Below are 18,864 nucleotides of genomic sequence, written 5' to 3' on the forward strand. Positions count from 1 at the left end.
TGCTGCCAGTCTGTGTAGGCTCAGTGGTGGAGCATATGCCTGTGCTGCCCAGGGTGGGTGCGCTCCTGAGGGGGACGTGGTGCAGAGAGTGCCCTCCCAGGCGTGGGAAAGCAGCTTGGGTGCCTAGAGCAGCGTGCACGCCCTGCAGCCAGGGGTGGAACGAGCCACTCACAGGGGCGGAGCGAGCCGCCCATGGCAAACATTCGGTGCACCGCCTGCCCACGACTCCCAAGCCTCCCCCAAGCTGTCAAAATGTAGGGAGAAGGGGGGAATGCGACCGGCAAAGTGGCGCAGCTCCCCTCCTTACCCTGACGGCTCGGGGTAGGCCTGGGAGTCGTGGGCTGGCGGCCGGCGCGCCAAATTTCACCTCCCTCAGCGAGGGCACCCAGGGCGGCCCACCCCCATTGCCCCCCCTTCCTACACCACTGCGTAGGCCATATTGAGCTAGCAATGGGCTGACTCAGTGAAAAAAACAACTTTCTGTGTTCCAAAAGAGGCAGAAAAAAGTGAAGAAGCATCGGCTGTTTCCGCAGAGCACTGCTTTTTATTGGGGAAAAAGAGGAAAAATGTTGACACATGCCATTTTCTCCAGCAGCCACACAGAAATGAGCAGCGTTTGTATACTATGTTCAGCAATGTTTACGGCTGGCCAAGGGCAATGATTTAGCGTCTGCCTGTACAATACGTTATGCTAAGATACCACCACCTGAATTCAGTTCAGTCTTTGATGTTTTTACCCATTCAGATAGCGGTTCAGAAGGCAGACACGTGCCCAATGAGTCAACAAACTCTTGGAACAGGCAGGGTTCTGTGAATCTTTTTCTTCTTTTTTTCTAGGCAATTGTGTAAATAAAGATTTAAAATTGTTCTCTCCAAGAGAAGGGCTCACACAGGTTTCACAGAGAAACAGGGCTCCTTTGGGTGTTAAAACAGATGAAGGCATGCCTTATGTTTCACACTTCTCTCTCTTACACGCTCCTCCCCTAGGAATGGGGGAAATGGTCAATTTTGGTTTGTTTCTCATTGTTCCAGTCAGAAGTTCAGTTTTCCACATTTCCACATCAGTTTAAGCTCTTACCAGCATTTTAGTGCAAATGTACCCTAATATACATGCCTGTGTGCAATTTTGCTTAATAACACAGATTTTTCAAAGCAAATTTTTCTGGTTTAATGCATTTTTGTATGTTACTTTAACTAATAACATATTCTGTGTAAACTCCTCCCAAATATCATCGTCTTTATCCAAAGAAAGTCTGTTTTTATAAGCTGCTCATTCCCCCACTTCTGTACTAGGATAATTTTCTTTGAATGTTGGTTTCCATAAATAAGGTTTCAGAGAGGGGCGAAAACCCTTCCTCCCGGCTCCCTTTCAAAATTCTGTTCTGCTCGCTACATTTTGATAAGAGCTATTAACCGACAACTTTCCTCTGAATTTTCTCCTCATAAACATTGAACTCAAAGGGCCTATCAATATTAGCAATCCCGCGGAAAGGTATTCTCTCCTGCTGGGCTTCAGAAATCATTACTGAACCATAATTTCCGAAAAGGAAGAGATCAGTCATTGTTTGGAAATGAGCCTGCTAAAGAGTAAACAAAATCATTAAGCTGGTATGTGGAATGAGAATACCTTCTTCATCATCATCATATTGCTCACCCAAGGCAAAATGATAGAGTTTCAGTCCCAATTGCTACTGACAAGACCCAACCCCAAAGGTCCTGCCAAGGCGATGCAATTATTCTTCTACAAGGATTGGTTGGGGAGAGAAGATTATTATGCTCATGATTGTTGATTTTCTTCTCTAGAGGTGGTTGTAAGAGGTACGACTTGCCGTGGCAGAAATTCAACTTACAGAATCATACTGGGAAAATGAACATCGCTATCACAACCTTTAAAAAGTGGTGGGGGGTGAAAATAAGAATTATGGGCCAATTCACACTTTGGGTAGAAAGTGTTCTACTTATGGAAGGGCTTTTGATCTGGCAGAAGAGGTGGTGAGGCGATTTTTTGCTCATTTGCCCTGGGAAGTAACCATCACCTCAGCCTCCCCCTTTGTTCTGAAATGTTCCCTAACTTTCTGCGGCTGATATTTGCCAGGAGGAGACTAGGAGCTGCAGAGAAGAGGGGGGTTATTTATTTGAGTCCCTTTATGAATCTCTTCCCATAAGGTATCTCAGAGTGGTTTTGCTGTGAGGGAAAACATCGGCAGTAAAAAGCATGACAAACAATTCCATATGCACACAATTGCTCATCCAATTCAGATGCAGACTGGGAGAAAGGGAAAACTTCCGCGGACATTCAGACACCAGGTGAAACCTTTTTGAGAAGATCTGCGATTTTATTTATTTATTATTTCTTAGAAAACCCAAACCACTGCTTGCGTATTATGAATGTTTTACTCGCCTGGTTTTATTCTTCTCCCTCCTGGAAAAGTTCAGACTGTGTGTTGTTTTACGGTATTGTTTTACTGTATTGTACGTTACCATTTTATGCAGGTGAGACGCCCAGAGAACAAGGCAGTCCTTATACAAATAACAAGCAACTACCAATGAAAATAAACATCGTGCTTCATGAGAATGCAGGTGGATGGGTACTGAAAGTTGAAATCCTGTGCAAATATATATTGCTTCTTCATTTAAGCAAAATATATGGGTCATCTCTCTAAGCCTTCACTCCACAAAGAGGGAGCGTGTCAGGTTGCTGCCAAGCCTCACTCCCTCTACTGCAGGAGTGGGGGAGCTTTTTCGTTTAAGGGGCCACATCCCAATCCTTTTGGTTCCAGGGGCCACATAGTGTGCTTTCAAACTGACGTCCAGTGATGCTCTGCTCTGGCCTGACTGTCGGGACTTCAAAATGCAGTTGCATAAGGGCCCATGATGTTCTTTGAACCTCCAGTTTTTTAAGTTTCATAAAGCACTGTGGGACTGTTTGAAAGCCCTTTAGCAAACAGCCCACACTGTGCTTTGGCTACACATATGTGTTTCCAGCATCCAGCTCATCCCCCATCAGCTGACATCACCATCCACTGAAATGATGGCAGGAGATTGGCAGATGGATGTGGGTTTTTTAAATGGTACCATAGTTTGAATGCCTATGCCCTTGTGAAGCAGAGATAATAGAAACTGTGGGGCATCTCTTACTGTACTGTTCCTTCTATTGTGATATCCGCCGCCATTTTATTAATCCAGTTTTACAAAGAATACCAGGAAAAATTGAAGTGTTTTATAGTGACTATCTTTTGGCTCAACAGTTTCCGGAGATTACTGCCAAGATAGCTAGTTTTTGTGTGACAGCAATAGCTTGTCAGCGCAGGATCCTGTCTTGATTTTTAAAATTATTAACACGTTATGTTGTTGTTTTTATCATTTTAATATAATTATTTTATATTTCTGACTTAAAAAAAGATTTTACATTGTTTTTAATTCTACATTTCATAGTTCTCTACTGGTTATTGACATTCTCTCTCTCTCTCTCTCTCTCTCTCTCTCTCTCCATTTGTCTTGCCAAATGCAAGGTGGTTCTTTTAAAATGAGATTCAGAAGCAATACCAAACACAAGTGAGCAAGAAGGTTAAAGATTTTATTCTAATCAGCAAGCAATATATACATACCAAGCAAGCACTTTAATCTTGGAAGCCCCCAAGAAGTGGCGAAGTGACTCCCCGGGCAGCTTCAGTTTGTGTGGCCCTGCAGCTGATCAGTCCATGCACGGAATTCAAAGAAAACTATGCTCAAAACCATCTGATTTATCCCTAGCTAGTTTGAGTGGCTTGCCCAACTGGCTCCGTGCATTCATAAGCCACCCCCTCCCAATGCCTCACTTTCTCCAAACGATGTCCAGCATCGAAAAAGGCGCCCAGCACTATCACTTCCTTCCAACAGATTAGGACATTAAAGGCTGCTCTCAGCCATCAAAGAACTTAAGAAGACATAGGGAGGGGGAAGGAAAAGGAGGCATGAAGGGTAACCATGTCAAATCACTAACTCCTCAATCTACAATTATCTTCTGGATAGATTGCCCATATCCCATTGGGCAAAGTTGACCTCCTGGCAGGCCAAGATTTTGGTTTACACTAGCAGGAACTCAACCAGGGTTTCAGCCTGGTGTCATTTTTAGTCCTAGCTGGAGATGCTGGTGATTGAGCCTTCTACATGCCAAACAGATGTACGTACCATTGCATCATGTCCCTTCTTCATTTTGCATCCTGTCTATTAGACTGTCAGGTTTTCCAGTAAGGATCTATCTATTTTGCTTTAAGCTCATTGCTCTGTTTAATTTTAAATACTTAACAATAGTATTTTCTCTCGGGTGTCTCTTTAGTTTGTGGAGATAAACTTATGGGACCTTCAAAGATGGCTCCTTTTGATTCCAGATCTTACCAAGTTCTGGGAAGCAGAAATTTATGATAATAGTTTCCAAGGCGTTCTAACACTGGGGGAAGAACTCTCACGAAAATGTATCTCAGCAGCGGTTTTGCAAATCAAAGGAGGTACGCACTTCGCAAAAGGATTTTAAAACACGTTTGTACAGGGATAATGGTGGGAGCAAATAGAATGAAAGTTGGAGGTGGATCAAGAGAGAAATTGCTTTTATTCACCAACAGAACAACTTCAGTCAGATCTTGAACAAAATGGGAGAAAAGAAAAGGTGATGAGGGGAGGTGAGGGGAATTGAGGACAAAGCGGAGGAAAGCTGTGCGATGAATCTTGAGCAGATCTCAAGAAGTTGCAGTTTTAGAAATGGTAATGTGGGAAGCTTAAAAATCTTTCTTTCTTTTTTTAATTCGTTGATGGTGGTAATAACATTGTGTTCCTGGTTTTGATCATTGAAATAAAATCCTAGGGGAGGAAGCAGCCTCTGTTTAGCCTCTGCATCCACAGAAACTGTATAGACACCAAAAACAATAAAACAGGAAGCAGAACAGCTGTTAAAGTTTGGAGGAAGAATTGAATGGGCTGGATATTGTGGTTTGTCCTTTCTAAATCCTGATCCAAAGATCTCTGATGGGAGTGTGAAATCAACCAGCGCCCTCTTCAGCCATGCTTTATAGCAGTGGTGAGGGCTGAGCCCTTTTGCCCCCTCCCCCAATATTTTTGGGGTGGGAGCTGGTCCTACCAATATCCAGAAAGCGTGGGGTCAAGCATGGCGCAGCTCCAGTGGCCATCTCTTCCTCCTCCTGCTGCTATGGAGGGCAAGGAGGGTTAAAGCCAACTCCCAGCTGGTGGTGATGCCACTGTGTTCGGCTCCTCCCCCGGTTCTTCCCCACATCCTGACGCCACGTACGTGACGTTGGCCCTCCATAATCGCCCTCACAAGCTGGTGCCTCAGATGCAAGCCCCTCCACTTCCCCTTCCCCTTCTTTGTAGTCCCCCATGATAGTCGAATGATAAACTTCTGCAGCAGGAAGCCTTCACTGTTTAGGAGAGTTCCTGTGTGTTTTAGGACCCTGATTGTAGGAAGGGTAAGGGGACACGGGTGGCACTGTGGTCTAAACCACTGAGCCTCTTGGGCTTGCCGATCAGAAGGCCGGCGGTTTGAATCCCCATGATGGAGTGAGCTCCTGTTGCTCTGTCCCAGATCCTGCCAACCTAGCAGTTTGAAAGCACAACATGGCTTTGAAAGCACACTATGGGCTTTAAAGGTCAGCACCAACACTTTGGATTGTGCTCAGAAACGTACAGTGGTACCTCAGGTTAAGAACTTAATTCATTCTGGAGGTCCGTTCTTAACCTGAAACTGTTCTTAACCTGAGGTACCACTTTAGCTAATGGGGCCTCCCACTGCCGCCACGCGATTTCTGTTCTCATCCTGAAGCAAAGTTCTTAACCTGAGGTACTATTTCTGGGTTAGTGGAGTCTGTAACCTGAAGCGTCTGTAACCTGAAGTGTCTGTAACCTGAAGCGTCTGTAACCCGAGGTACCACTGTACTGGGAGCCAATGTAGGTCTTTGAAGACCGGTGTTATGATAGAAATCACAAACCTGATATGGGTTGTATATCCAAACCAAAGTTGCAAAGAACTAAACAGATCATCTGTTCCAATCTTCTTGTAACCTAAACTGGGATATCCAATGTCTTAAGTACGCTGATGGGATGTCCAACCAATTTTGTCATTAAAAGCAGCCAGCATGTTAAGCAACATGATGATGCCAACTTATTCTATCTTCAATTTGAAAGGAAAGTATAAAGCAGACTGAAGGTGATATCTTCCTGAGTCTTGTCAAGAAATATTTCATTGTGTATAAATGGGCATGTTGCCCACCAGTGCATTTATCCATTCATACATCCTTTGGTGACCTGCTGTGTTCTCTCTCTCTCTCGGGGAGGCAAATTAGCAAGAGAAAATAAACATTTGTGAACTTAAGGATGAGTTAACTATTCCAGCCTCATAGGTTCCGTGAGGAAAAAGAGTAGCATCAGTGTAACCAAAATTGACAGATGCTATTTGTACCCAGTGTCAATGGTCATAAAGGTAAAGGGACCCCTGATCATTAGGTGTCTTTCCTGAACGAAAACATCCAGCCAACTTTTTAACCTACAGAGGGAGCAAACAGCAGCACAGAACCCTCTTCCCCACTCTGCAAAACAAGCCCACCTCCTCCATCCTAAAATCAAAGTATCAGCTGCCAAACAGATGCTAAACCTTGTACACCAAGACCTGGAAACCTATTATATTTGTGGAGCAGTGTGGCAACATGTAGTAAAAGGTAAAAGGACCCCTGACCATTAGGTCCAGTTGTGACCGACTCTGGGGTTGCGGCACTCATCTCGCTTTACTGGCCAAGGGAGCCGGCGTACAGCTTCTGGGTCATTTGGCCAGCATGACTAAGCTGCTTCTGGCAAACTAGAGCAGTGCACGGAAATGCCGTTTACCTTCCCACTGGAGTGGTACCTATTTATCTACTTGCACTTCATGCTTTCAAACTGCTAGGTTGGCATGAGCAGGGACCGAGCAACGGGAGCTCACCCTGTCATGGGGATTCAAACCGCTGACCTTCTGATCAGCAAGTCCTAGGCTCTGTGGTTTAACCCACAGCACCACCCGCATCCCTGTCAATGGTCATAGTTTACTCCAAAGATTAAAATGGCAGCAGCCTTTTCTCTTCCAAAACCATAAAAGTCAGCCATTATCTTGTAAAGAAGAGAGCACCAGGAACACAGGGAAGCATTTATATTAGCTGAACTGGAAATTAATTTTAGATGCCACTCTAGTTATAGAATCAGGACCCAGGCCATTCAAGAGCCCCCAAGATAGCCAAATTCTTCAGTATGGAAATCAAGATGGAAAATCTTCAGTCCAGGAAAAACGGAATAGCCCCATTTTGCTGCTTCAGCAGCTTCTGTCTAGGAAGCCCCCAGTGCCTTCATTAGAGGTCATCTCTCTCCTATTGCCACTAAAAAAAGGAGCGAGACAGAAAGAGAGAGAGAAGATGACACAGAGGAGCAATATCCTTGATAGCAAAAACCAAGGCCGCAGGCTTCGCCCCTCTAAAGAGTCTCAAAATCCTCACCCCATCAGGCTCCGTTAACAAGCTCTGTTCTCTGCTCACAAAGCTGAATTTGCTTTGCTCTGTTGAAATAAAGCAAGCGGGAAATGGAGGAGTTGGCAAACAGAAAAGCTGACGGAAATCAAGACAGCTGTTCGCCAAAGTGGGAACAAGTTGAGCGCAGCAAAACCCAAAATTAGCAAAACCGCTTTGAGCATTATTTAAAATGGCACTAACACGACAGGGTGCCATCTTTAAAATGGGCTGTCCCTGCCACAAACAGCTCTCTCGACTGAAGTGTCAGTCCCCTCCAGGGCAAACGGTATAAATTCACTCCAACCATTAGAACAGTGATGGCTAGCAAAGTTGCTGGTACCAGTGGGGGGTTCATGCTGAATTTTATTAAAAGCAACCCCACGAGGGTGTGATACATCTTTCAGAATGCTGCCTCCTTTTAAAACGCCACCTACTTCACAAATGTAAACCTCATTTGTCATGGTTTGCCCTCAGAATTCTCCAAAATTGTAGCTCTGTGAGAGCATTCTCTTGGCATTTCAATACAGGCCTGTAGTTGTTCATTAGAAGAAACTGCAAGGATATTAAACACAGCATCAAAGGAGGTTCAGAGCCTGAGTTCATATTCTGGTTAGAACAACAAGATTAAACCACAGTTTCCCAAATTAGATGCAAAAGGATACCGTGGTTTAAACAAAACACACGAGAAGTTTCAAATCCGGAATCTAACACGATGGAAGGGATGAGGGGCAGGTCACAGGCACTCAGTGAATCCTGGGAACTGTAGTTCATTAAGTGTGTTCGGAATTGTGAGGAACAAACTACAGTTCCCAGGTTTTGGGGGGAAGCTTTGTGGTTTAAATGTATGGTGTGTACATAGCGTGAGATATTGGTACAGCCTGACTGGGTGAGGGTGACAGCAGTGGCCACCAGTTTAAAAGCTCTAGATGGTTTTCCAACTATACAACAGGAGTTTGTGCACATCAGCAGAGAGTTATATGGATATTCAAACAGCATTTGAAGAAAAGCTTTTCAGATTAATTCTGAAGTTAACAACTTGTTATGAACAGATTGCTGGATAGACAGATTTAAAACAACCCGAGGCTAACACGAAAAGCAAAGAAAAAACACCATTTCAAGATAATATGGTGGTTTAAATTAAAAATTAATATTCCAATACAGTATAACCCAAGGAGCCATTTATTTAAATACATTTTAAACTATTCATTTCCCAATGGAAAGGAAAATCGTTTGAGGCAGAACATCAAAAACAAAGGCTCTGAACACAATTAGAGTGAGAAGCACAAAAGTCGAAATCTTTGTGGAAGTGAAGCCCAGGATGATTGTGAATAAGCAACTCGTGTGTAATACTGAATTCAGATTTATTCTAACTATTCTTTCCCCTTTTTATTTACTCCTCATTGAAATGCCAACAGGTGAACTTTCGATTTTGCTCTAGCTCCTAAATTGGATACAGCTGCTAAGTTGGATTTCCTATAGTAGGAATGGCAAACCTGTGGTTTTAAGAACATAAGAGTCTTGCAGGATTAGGCCCATCGGCACAGTGTCCAACCAGACACTTGTAGGAAACCCACAAGTGGGGTTGGAACCCAAGGGCACTCTCCCCTTCTGTGGCTTCCAGCAACAGATATTCTGAAGCATTGCTGCCTCTTAACTATGGTGGCGCTGTGGGTAAAAGCCTCAGCGCCTAGGGCTTGCCGATCAAAAGGTCGGCGGTTCGAATCCCCGCGGCGGGGTGCGCTCCCGTTGTTCGGTCCCAGCGCCTGCCAACCTAGCAGTTTGAAAGCACCCCCGGGTGCAAGTAGATAAATAGGGACCGCTTACTAGCGGGAAGGTAAACGGCGTTTCCGTGTGCAGCTCTGGCTCGCCAGAGCAGCTTTGTCACGCTGGCCACGTGACCCGGAAGTGTCTGCGGACAGCGCTGGCTCCCGGCCTATAGAGTGAGATGGGCGCACAACCCTAGAGTCTGTCAAGACTGGCCCGTATGGGCAGGGGTACCTTTACCTTTACCTTTACCTTTAACTATGGAAGATTGATGGAATTTGTTGATTCTCACCTAAATTACAGTATTTTTAATTTACTTTTGCCATTAGAGTGGTGCCTCTGGATGCGAACGGAATCCATTCCATAGCCCTGTTCGCAGCCTGAAGCGAATGCAACCCGTCTCTGCACGTCTGTACCTGCGTGGGTCACAATTGGCCGCTTCTGCGCATGCGTGTGATGTCATTTTTAGCGTCTGCGCATGCGCGAGCGGTGAAACCCGGAAGTAACGCATTCCGTTACTTCCGGGTCGCCGTGGAGCGTAACCTGAAAACGCTCAACCTGAAGCATATTTAACCCGAGGTATGACTGTAGTAGTTGGCGATGGTACTTAAAAAAAAGATGCCATTGTTTTGGTTAGATTTTTTTCATTCAAGGAATAGAAGAAGAAGGGTTTGGATTTGATATCCTGCTTTATCACTACCCGAAGGAGTCTCAAAGCGGCTAACATTCTCCTTTCCCTTCCTCCCCCACAACAAACACTCTGTGAGGTGAGTGGGGCTGAGAGACTTCAGAGAAGTGTGACTAGCCCAAGGTCACCCAGCAGCTGCATGTGGAGGAGCGGAGACGCGAACCCGATTCACCAGATTACGAGTCCACTGCTCTTAACCACTACACCACACTGGCTCTACAAAATGATGCTTTGGCAAGCAAACTACCCATGGCTGATCAGAAATCAAATCTCTGGCAGATTTACCACTGGAAGGCGTGGGGGGATGGAGAAACCTGAAATTCTTAACAAGTTGGAATTAAATTGCCCAGAATATAGAAGGAGCATGCCATTTAAAATGACCTTCAGATATATTTATAAAATGATTTACTATCGTGACTACTGAACAAGGGCTGGGATTTTGAGAGAGAGATCTGAAAGGAGAAAAGGAGCAGCAAGATGGAAGGAAGCCGTGAATCAGAAATCGATTTGGAAGAACTGGGGAGCGGGGGGGACGGGACGGGAGCTTTCATGAGAAACAAGGCACAAGGGATGTAATAATTTACATGTGGATAGGGTGTATGTGCTTATTTTGACATGGACTGGATCCAGATGTAGATATGCTTAGAGTAGGCCCGCTGTATTCCAGTTAAGGTTGCTTCCAACCAAGTCCTCCCACAATTTCCACCCTCCCTTCCCAACAGGTGGGCGGGGTTTGTGACACCGAGCGGGCTTACCTGGTCTGGTACCTCCCACCTGGGTCAAGGTGGCTATCGTCCCGCCCCTGGCCTGGGAGGACAATGGAAGGCTAGCGAGGGGCGGAACAAGGGCCAGGGGAAAGAGGCCGACCCCTTCGGCCAAACTTCACTTTGTTTCCTCCTCTTCCAGGTTCACCCACCCATCCCTCCCAAATTAATGATATTTTCTTGCAGCCTAATATTTTGCAATCCAGGTCAGCGGGCGCTGCTATGGTCGTAAGATGGTTGCTCTATTCAGAAGCGGGAAGGAATTTTCCCTGCATTGGCAGGTTTCGCCTTCCCCGTAGCATTTCGTCACAACTTTGGCGGTTTTTAGGCCTTGGCGAGGTATCCTTTAGTCTATCTTCAAGTTGGGGGGTGACATCGTCACGCACCCCCCACACAGCGGCATTTGCAGGGCCCATTAAAGGGTTTGTTAAGTTGTGAGTGAACATATCAGACGACACAGCGATTCTTCAAACAGCTCTTGTTTATTCACAGGCCAGAACAGAACTGAACTGAAAGGTTCAGTCAACCTGCTTATATAGAGCTCCACTACAAAGCAACAGTAACAACTTTCTGTAACTATCCAATCACTGAACGTCACTTTCAATTCCTTATTTGCATATGTGGACCTGAGTGAAAACTATCTACAGTATCCCCCTGCTGGCCCAGGGTGAGAACTTCAGTACATAACAGGGTTGATTGCGGGAGTCCCTGGCCCTAGAGTGGCAGCATGTAGGTCTAACTCCCGGCTGAGGTAAGGTGGGAGGGCACGCTGTGTAAGTTTGTGTTTTACAGTCCCCTCCCAGTGCACCTCATTGCCCTGCGCATCCTCAGTCCTGGACGGGCTGAGAGGGTTACATGCTGAGGCCTATGTCAAGTTTCCCACATCCTGAAGTTAAATAAAGTTGTGGCCAATTTGAACCCATACTTCGGTCTCTAGTCTCATTCTTTGGGGGGGTAGGCTGCACAGACGGGTTTCAGTGCGTGCACTCGCAACAGGAGTTCCTCTCTCTCTCCACAACCCTCCCCATTGTTCTGGGTTTCCCCTGAACTCTCCAGAGACTGGGGTGTGGGGAGGGATGGGGGCACACAGAGAGAGGAGATGGGGAGGAAGTTCTGCTGTATGTTTCCGAGCACAATCTAAAGTGTTGGTGCTGACCTTGAAAGCCCTAAACAGCCTCGGCCCAGTATACCTGAAGAAGCGTCTCCACCCCCATCGTTCAGCCAGGACACTGAGGTCCAGCTCCGAGGGCCTTCTGGTGGTTCCCTCCCTGTGAGAAGTGAAGTTACAGGGAACCAGGCAGAGGGCCTTCTCGGTGGTGGTGCCCGCCCTGTGGAACGCCCTCCCACCAGATGTCAAGAAGATAAACAACTATCTGACTTTTAGAAGACATCTGAAGACAACCATGTTTAGGGAAGTTTATGTTTGATGTTTTATTTTGTTTTTAATATTCTGTTGGGAGCCACCCAGAGTGGCTGGGGAAACCCAGCCAGATGGGTGGGGTAGAAATAATAAATTATTCTATAGTGGCGCCTGCCCTGTGGAACGCCCTCCCATCAGGTGTCAAGGAAATAAACAACTATCTGACTTTTAGAAGACATCTGAAGGCGGCCCTGTTTAGGGAAGTTTTTAATGTTTGATGTTTTATTGTATTTTTAATATTCTGTTGTGAGCTGCCCAGAGTGGCTGGGGAAACCCATCCAGATGGACGGGGTACAAATAAATTATTATTATTAATTTATTTTTATTATTATTATTATTATTATTATTATTATTATTATTATTAGCTAATGGATGCAACCTTCTGTCATGACTAGCTTAAGTCCCACTGATTTCTATGTGTTATTCAAAGTACGAATAACACATACAGTAGAAAATATGGAATTAGTCTGTCGTTCCATAGAAAAGAAGTGTTGAGGAAATTGTGATTTATGTTGCTGCATTAAAGAAACCCGAGGAGCATAAGGAAACTGCAATAAATATGGAGAGAAAGTTGCAATAGCCTTTCTGACATTAGCACACATTAACTGTTTTGGGGAACAATGCCCAAAAACTCAATATATGCGGTCTCTACTAACAAGGTGTGTTAACTGGCAGAGATTATAAGTGAAGGAAGTGTGGTTTGCCAAAACCAAATAAAAGCTTTAATGCCATATATAATTTATTTTGCATGTATGTTTTTAGAATAGTAGCTGTGGTGCATGTATGATCAGGTATGTGGCCTGATCTTCATCCCTGCCCCATGAATGGTCCCTATGAGAAGCATTCCTATTATCGTTAGTTGTTTAATGAAGTTTAATGGAGAAGAGGAGGTTAAGGGGTGATATGATAGCCATGTTCAAATATATAAAAGGATGTCACATAGAGGAGGGAGAGAGGTTGTTTTCTGCTGCTCCAGAGAAGCGGACACGGAGCAATGGATCCAAACTACAAGAAAGAAGATTCCACCTAAACATTAGGAAGAACTTCCTGACAGTAAGAGCTGTTCGACAGTGGAATTTGCTGCCAAGGAGTGTGGTGGAGTCTCCTTCTTTGGAGGTCTTCAAGCAGAGGTTTGACAACCATATGTCAGGAGTGCTCTGATGGTGTTTCCTGCTTGGCAGGGGGTTGGACTCGATGGCCCTTGTGGTCTCTTCCAACTCTATGATTCTATGATTCTATGATTCTAAGTGTTTGATGCCTTGCTGCTGATGTTACTGTCTTTAAGAACAAATTGTTTAGCACTCTATTTTGATTTGTAGTGAGCCACCATGGTCAAACCTCTGTGGAAAACGACAGTCAGATTGATGGATTGATGTCGTCTTTGGTTGCTCATTAAATGAGTGCCAAGCAGACTTCCTTAAAACTGTTATTTTAAATAGGAAGACACTATGAGTGAGAATGCTAATGTAATAGGAATGAAATATTCAGCCGGGTCTGAGGAAAAGAACCCGGAGTTTAATGTTACAGCCAGAGGCTTTTTTTCTTTAAAAATGTTTAGGGGTACTCTCATTTTCCTACTCATATTGTCTTCTTCTTTGGTGATCACTTGTAGCTGAGTAAGATTGTCTTCCATAAACACGGTTTTAACAATGAGTCTGTAAGTGACTGTGGAGGCCAATTCTGGATCCACACGTCCTTCCACAGTGGGGACATAGGTTTCCGGGTGGGAGTTGATCACGGTGTGGATTTGCCAAGCGTGCCTTCCTCTTGGCACCTTTCTCCCTTGCGTCCTGAGTTCGAGTGCCTTCAAAGCCCATGACAGCTTTGGTAAAGGCTGTTCTCCAACTGGAGCACTCCCAGGCCAGTGTTTCCCAGTTGTCAGTGTTTATACAGTGGTACCTCAGGTTAAGTACTTAATCGTTCCGGAGGTCCGTTCTTACCCTGAAACTGTTCTTAACTTGAAGCACCACTTTAGTTAATGGGGCCTCCCAGTGCCGCCGCGCCACTGGAGCACGATTTCTGTTCTCATCCTGAAGCAAAGTTCTTAACCTGAGGTACTATTTCTGGGTTAGCGGAGTCTGTAACCTGAAGCGTATGTAACCTGAAGCATATGTAACCCAAGGTACCACTGTACTACATTTTTAAAGATTTGCTTTGAGAGAGTCTTTAAACCTCTTTTGTTGACCACCAGCATTACGCTTTCGATTTTTAAGTTTGGTATAGAGTAGTTGCTTTGGAAGACGATCATCAGGCATCCGCCCAACAAGACCAGTCCAACAAAGTTGATGTTGAAGAATCATTGCTTCAACACTGGTGATCTTTGCTTCTTCCAGTACACTGGTATTAGTTCGCCTGTCTTCCCAAGTGATGTGTAAATACTGAAATACTGCCCCGCAATGAGGCCAAACTTAAATTCACAAAATGTTTAGGGGTATGCGTACCCCCAGAAGAAAGCACTGGTTACATCTGAACCAGGTTTACACAGTTATTGCATGCTGAAACACTATCAGGATTAATTGACAATTTCTGCTGAAATTTAAAGGAAAAAACCCACAGCAGTGCTTCTCATTTTATTTATGGCTCCTTGCTCCTGCTTTCACTAAGGTGGAGCTCAGTTATACTTCCAATGATGCTGAGCAACATCACAAACCAGAATGCCCTCAGGGTTATAATATTGTGGGAGTTACAAAAGGCTTTGGGTGCTTTGAAAAAAATAATATGCTTCCTCTTTCAATTTCCAGGTGTTAACCAAGCTCATTTCAGAAGGTCCCTGGAAAGGCTTTCCTTTAAATATGCTAACATACACAGACTGTATGGGACTTTTTATCCTTCCTTGGGTGGTTTAAATTGCTGCCGCCACCATTCAGCTACAAGATCTAGTTTGATCTCCCAACAAGACCTTTTGGGTGTCACAGCTGGTGTGAGCTTCACCCAATATCTTCTGCTTTATTAAGGACAAATTCCCAGCTGCTGCCTATGTAACCCATGATCTAATGCACAAAAAATTTGGAGGGGCGGGGAGGCAGAAGAGAAGTCTGCAATGTTCCCAAAAAATATCAGAGCACTTTCATTGTGTAATGCAAATCCCACTTTCACTTGTTATCAAAGAACATTAGCAATGCCTTCCTCTTGATTTTCTTCATCAAATACGACAATCTTTGCACTGAACCAAAAACAAAAGAATATCTTAAAAAGAATCATCTCAAATTAGACACACCATGCCATCTTCCCAGGAGAATACATAATGTAGTTATCTACAACTGCTACTCAGATCAATCTTTGAGGAACCCTACAGATTTATTTTGATTGAGAGCCAATGCATTAACCATCATATGGCTTTTAAAAAGTTCTTTAAATGTCGCCGTGAACACAAATGGATTCGAAGATGAGCGGAGACCGCTTTCCTGCCTAGTGAAACCTCCTAATGTGAAATCTCAAAGCTAGGAAAAAAAAAAAGAAGAAACAGAAGTTGCAGAGCTTTCTAGTTCAAATGAAGCTATTGTAATTATTCCGTGTAGCAGGCACACACGATGCTTTGGCACATTTTCCTGAGCTTGACAATTAGGAACTCAGGATTGCTGTCGAGGGAGCTGAACTTCGCCAAGTAGCAAAAGACTGTTCTATTGTAAGCGGATCTCATTACCAGAATCCTAAGGGTGACCCTATGGACCACGCAAGGGATAATTTCCCTCTTGCCTTGGCAACCCTTCTCACGTTTTGATCACACCACAACAAGTGGCACTAAATGTGTGCCTGGCTCCAATACAGCTGCCTAGGAAATAATAATGCAATGACCAAAGCTTAAGAAAAATGGAGAGGTGCCAGCTGGGATTATTACGAAGTCCAGCGAAGCCGCTTGCTAATACGGTCTTGCGCTCTGCCTTTCTGAACTAGAAAGCTTTGCAAATAAACGAGCAGAGGGCAAAAGAGATGCTTTAACTGAGAGCCAAGCAGAAACATTGCCTACAGAAAAAAACCGGGGTGGGATTAACATTGATTAAAATTTCAACATTGCAGCAGAAAAGTTAAACTGATGCCTGAAACGCAATCAATTTTATCCAGCTAAGTTCTATGCAGTGAAATGAATGGCTATTCATTTTGTCATGCCTATTCATTTCACTGAATCTGCCCTGAGTATGACTAGCGTTGAATACAACCCAATGTGCAGTTTGGGATATGTGTTGACAAATGGGAGCATAGGAACAACATCAAGCTCCTCTAAGAGACAATGAAGCTATAATTGAGCTGGTCCATTTTCATTCAGCGCCACTGATGGACTCAATTTGATGGACTACAAATGGACGCGAGCATTGTTGAGATCTTTTGTGGGCACAATGTGGCCCAAAAAAATACAGGGCATGACTTCCGCTTATCGAGAATGAAAATTGGACTGCCTGAAAGCACCATTAGGGTTGATGATTTGAAGCCGGACAGCATCAAGAGAAGCTCTGATGACTTGAATGTGCTCTCGAAGATTTAAGACCCTAAGTAGAAATTTTAGGCGGTGCATCAATTTCTATGTTTTTTTCATACAGTCTGTTCCCATACCCAGCTGACATCAAGTATTGAAAAATGAACACAGCGACGGAAACGACGTTGCGAGTGAATCAGCTCTACGTATGGTGAAAGTATGACAATATTAAATACAAAATTCATTGCAGTGGTTCCCAACCTTTTTTTGGCCATGCCCCACCTAAGCATCTCTAAAATCCTGATCGCACACCTCCTCCCCCCCATGACATATAATTCTTATTATTCAAAAAGTGAACTATTCACGTGGATGAAACCTAAAAGGCCATTAACTTGGTCTAACTCATTCTTGAATTGCCCCCCTGAAAAATCAAATTGCCCCCCTGTGGGGTGTGTGCCCCACGTTGGGAACCACAGATTTAGAAGGAAAGACAGATGAGGTGCAGTTCAAATTTACTAATCCAGGATTAGTAAATTTGGTAATCACACTAGGTGTTTATGAGGTTAGGTTTGGATAGTTTCTCAAAATAAGAAAACCTACCTGCTATATTTTGCACATAGAAAACAATCAGCTCTGCTTTTTCAGCGTTCCTCTACTACAGGGCTGTCCAACTGCCAAGTGACTGCAATCTACCCATTGGATTGACCAGAGTAGTTGAGCTTTTTTGGGGGGGAAAGCTTCATCAAAGTTGTTGAGCTTTTTGGGGGGAGGATGAGCCAAAGTTGTTGAGCTGTTTTGTTTTGTTTGGGGGAAGGGAATCAGGATCCCACAATCAACAAGGATCAAGCAGGGACATCCCACAATCGACGGGTAGATCGAGAGGCCTGCTCTACTATAACTAAAGAAAGATGGAGGGGCATTATGGCTAATTTTCCCAGCTACTCCCATTCCCAACTGTTGTGGAAGATTTAGCGGCACGAGGCAACAATAGAAACCAACCTTTTTACTCCTGTGGACACATTTGCCAGCTGATGAAACCGTCATGGGTGTTGGAAACTGGCCCCCTTGGGAAAGGCTGGCTCCTCTTCCCAGGCACTCGGGGCCTGTTGCCGGTGACCTACCCTGGCTGGCATCCGGACAGACCAGGGAGGTCTTGGATAAGCGACACCTCCCTCCGGAGAGGTGCACACTCCCTTCCCCCTTGCATAGCAGCAGGAGAAAGAAAACAGTCTGAAAAATAGGCTATTTCATTCTACTTTTATTCCTTGACTGTACACTGTACAAAAGCATGACTTCCCTCTCAGAAACCTCCGAGCAACTGACTAACTCCTCCCGTACAGGAACAACAGGAAGGTTTCATGTTACACTGAGAACACAACTCTGAGAATAGCTTGGAACTTCCTGTCCCACGCTTAGACCCACCAGACACATCATGTCATGTAAACATCGTACTGCTTGATCGCAGCTGCTGAGGACTCATATTACAATGGGCACCACACACACCGAAACCAAGCAGATACCTCAACACTATATTGGCAACAACAGATTGCTTCTCTCCAGCTTATTTTGGGGGGTGGGGGTTGAGGAGATTTCACCCCTCCCATACACAAGAATCTCCTGATCATCTCCTGATGGTCTCTGCTGACTCTCCAGAGAGAAGGAGGCGTGTCCTGCCTATCTACTTATTCTGCCCAGCAACATATCTGTGTGTGTGTGAGAGAGAGAGTCAGTCAGTCAGTGTATCGGAGAGAGTGAGAGTGTTGGAGATCCTAGAGATAAGATTGCTGTTAGAGCAGCTGCAGACTCTCAGTGTAGCATTGATTTATGCTTAGAATATTCAGCTCTGTATATAGTTTTGTATCATAGTTGTAGTTATAGAATAAAAGGAAGATATTCTACAGAGCTGCTCTCCGAGTGGTTTATACTCTGCAAGACTCTGCAAAACTCTGCTGTGCAACGACTGTATTATTGAGACAGTGAATCCGGTGCTCTCAGCTCTGAGCTGTGAGTCCACAGCACTGTGACCGTTTCCTGTGAGAAGGAGGTCTCTGGCGGTGCTACCCAGCTCGCCTAGCCCAGTCGGGGTTGAGGTGCAAGAGTCCAGTTGGTGCACTGGCTCTAGGGCGATGCTGACAGGGGTCACATTCTGTGGGAACCTAGAAAGAGCCTTATGGATGTTTGTGCATGCAAGGTGTGAGGCTGGTGACCCCTGCAACAGGAAGACCACAAAGACTCAATTGATAGCAGTACCCTCTTTTTTTACACAAAATTAAGTTGATTGCTAGATTGCCCAAAGA

General features: G+C 44.7%; 1 protein-coding gene across 18 annotated transcripts in view; it reads right to left on the minus strand.

The window, feature by feature from the left end:
* The window catches only part of LOC308486713 (uncharacterized protein), a 51,575-nt gene extending 33,433 nt beyond the window's left edge, over nt 1–18,142 (minus strand). For 17 of the 18 annotated variants that reach the window (XR_013991174.1, XR_013991175.1, XR_013991176.1 and 14 more), the window contains exon 1: nt 17,567–18,142. The gene's annotated coding sequence lies outside the window, so the exon portion shown is untranslated. Of the gene's footprint in view, nt 1–7,954; nt 8,058–17,566 lie in introns of those variants that run through there. The other variant, XR_013991189.1, reaches the window with a different exon arrangement.
* Between the last annotated feature and the right edge of the window lie 722 nt (nt 18,143–18,864).

Source organism: Podarcis pityusensis, assembly GCF_964106645.2.
Source record: "Podarcis pityusensis genome assembly, chromosome: 10".
NCBI lineage: Eukaryota > Metazoa > Chordata > Lepidosauria > Squamata > Lacertidae > Podarcis > Podarcis pityusensis.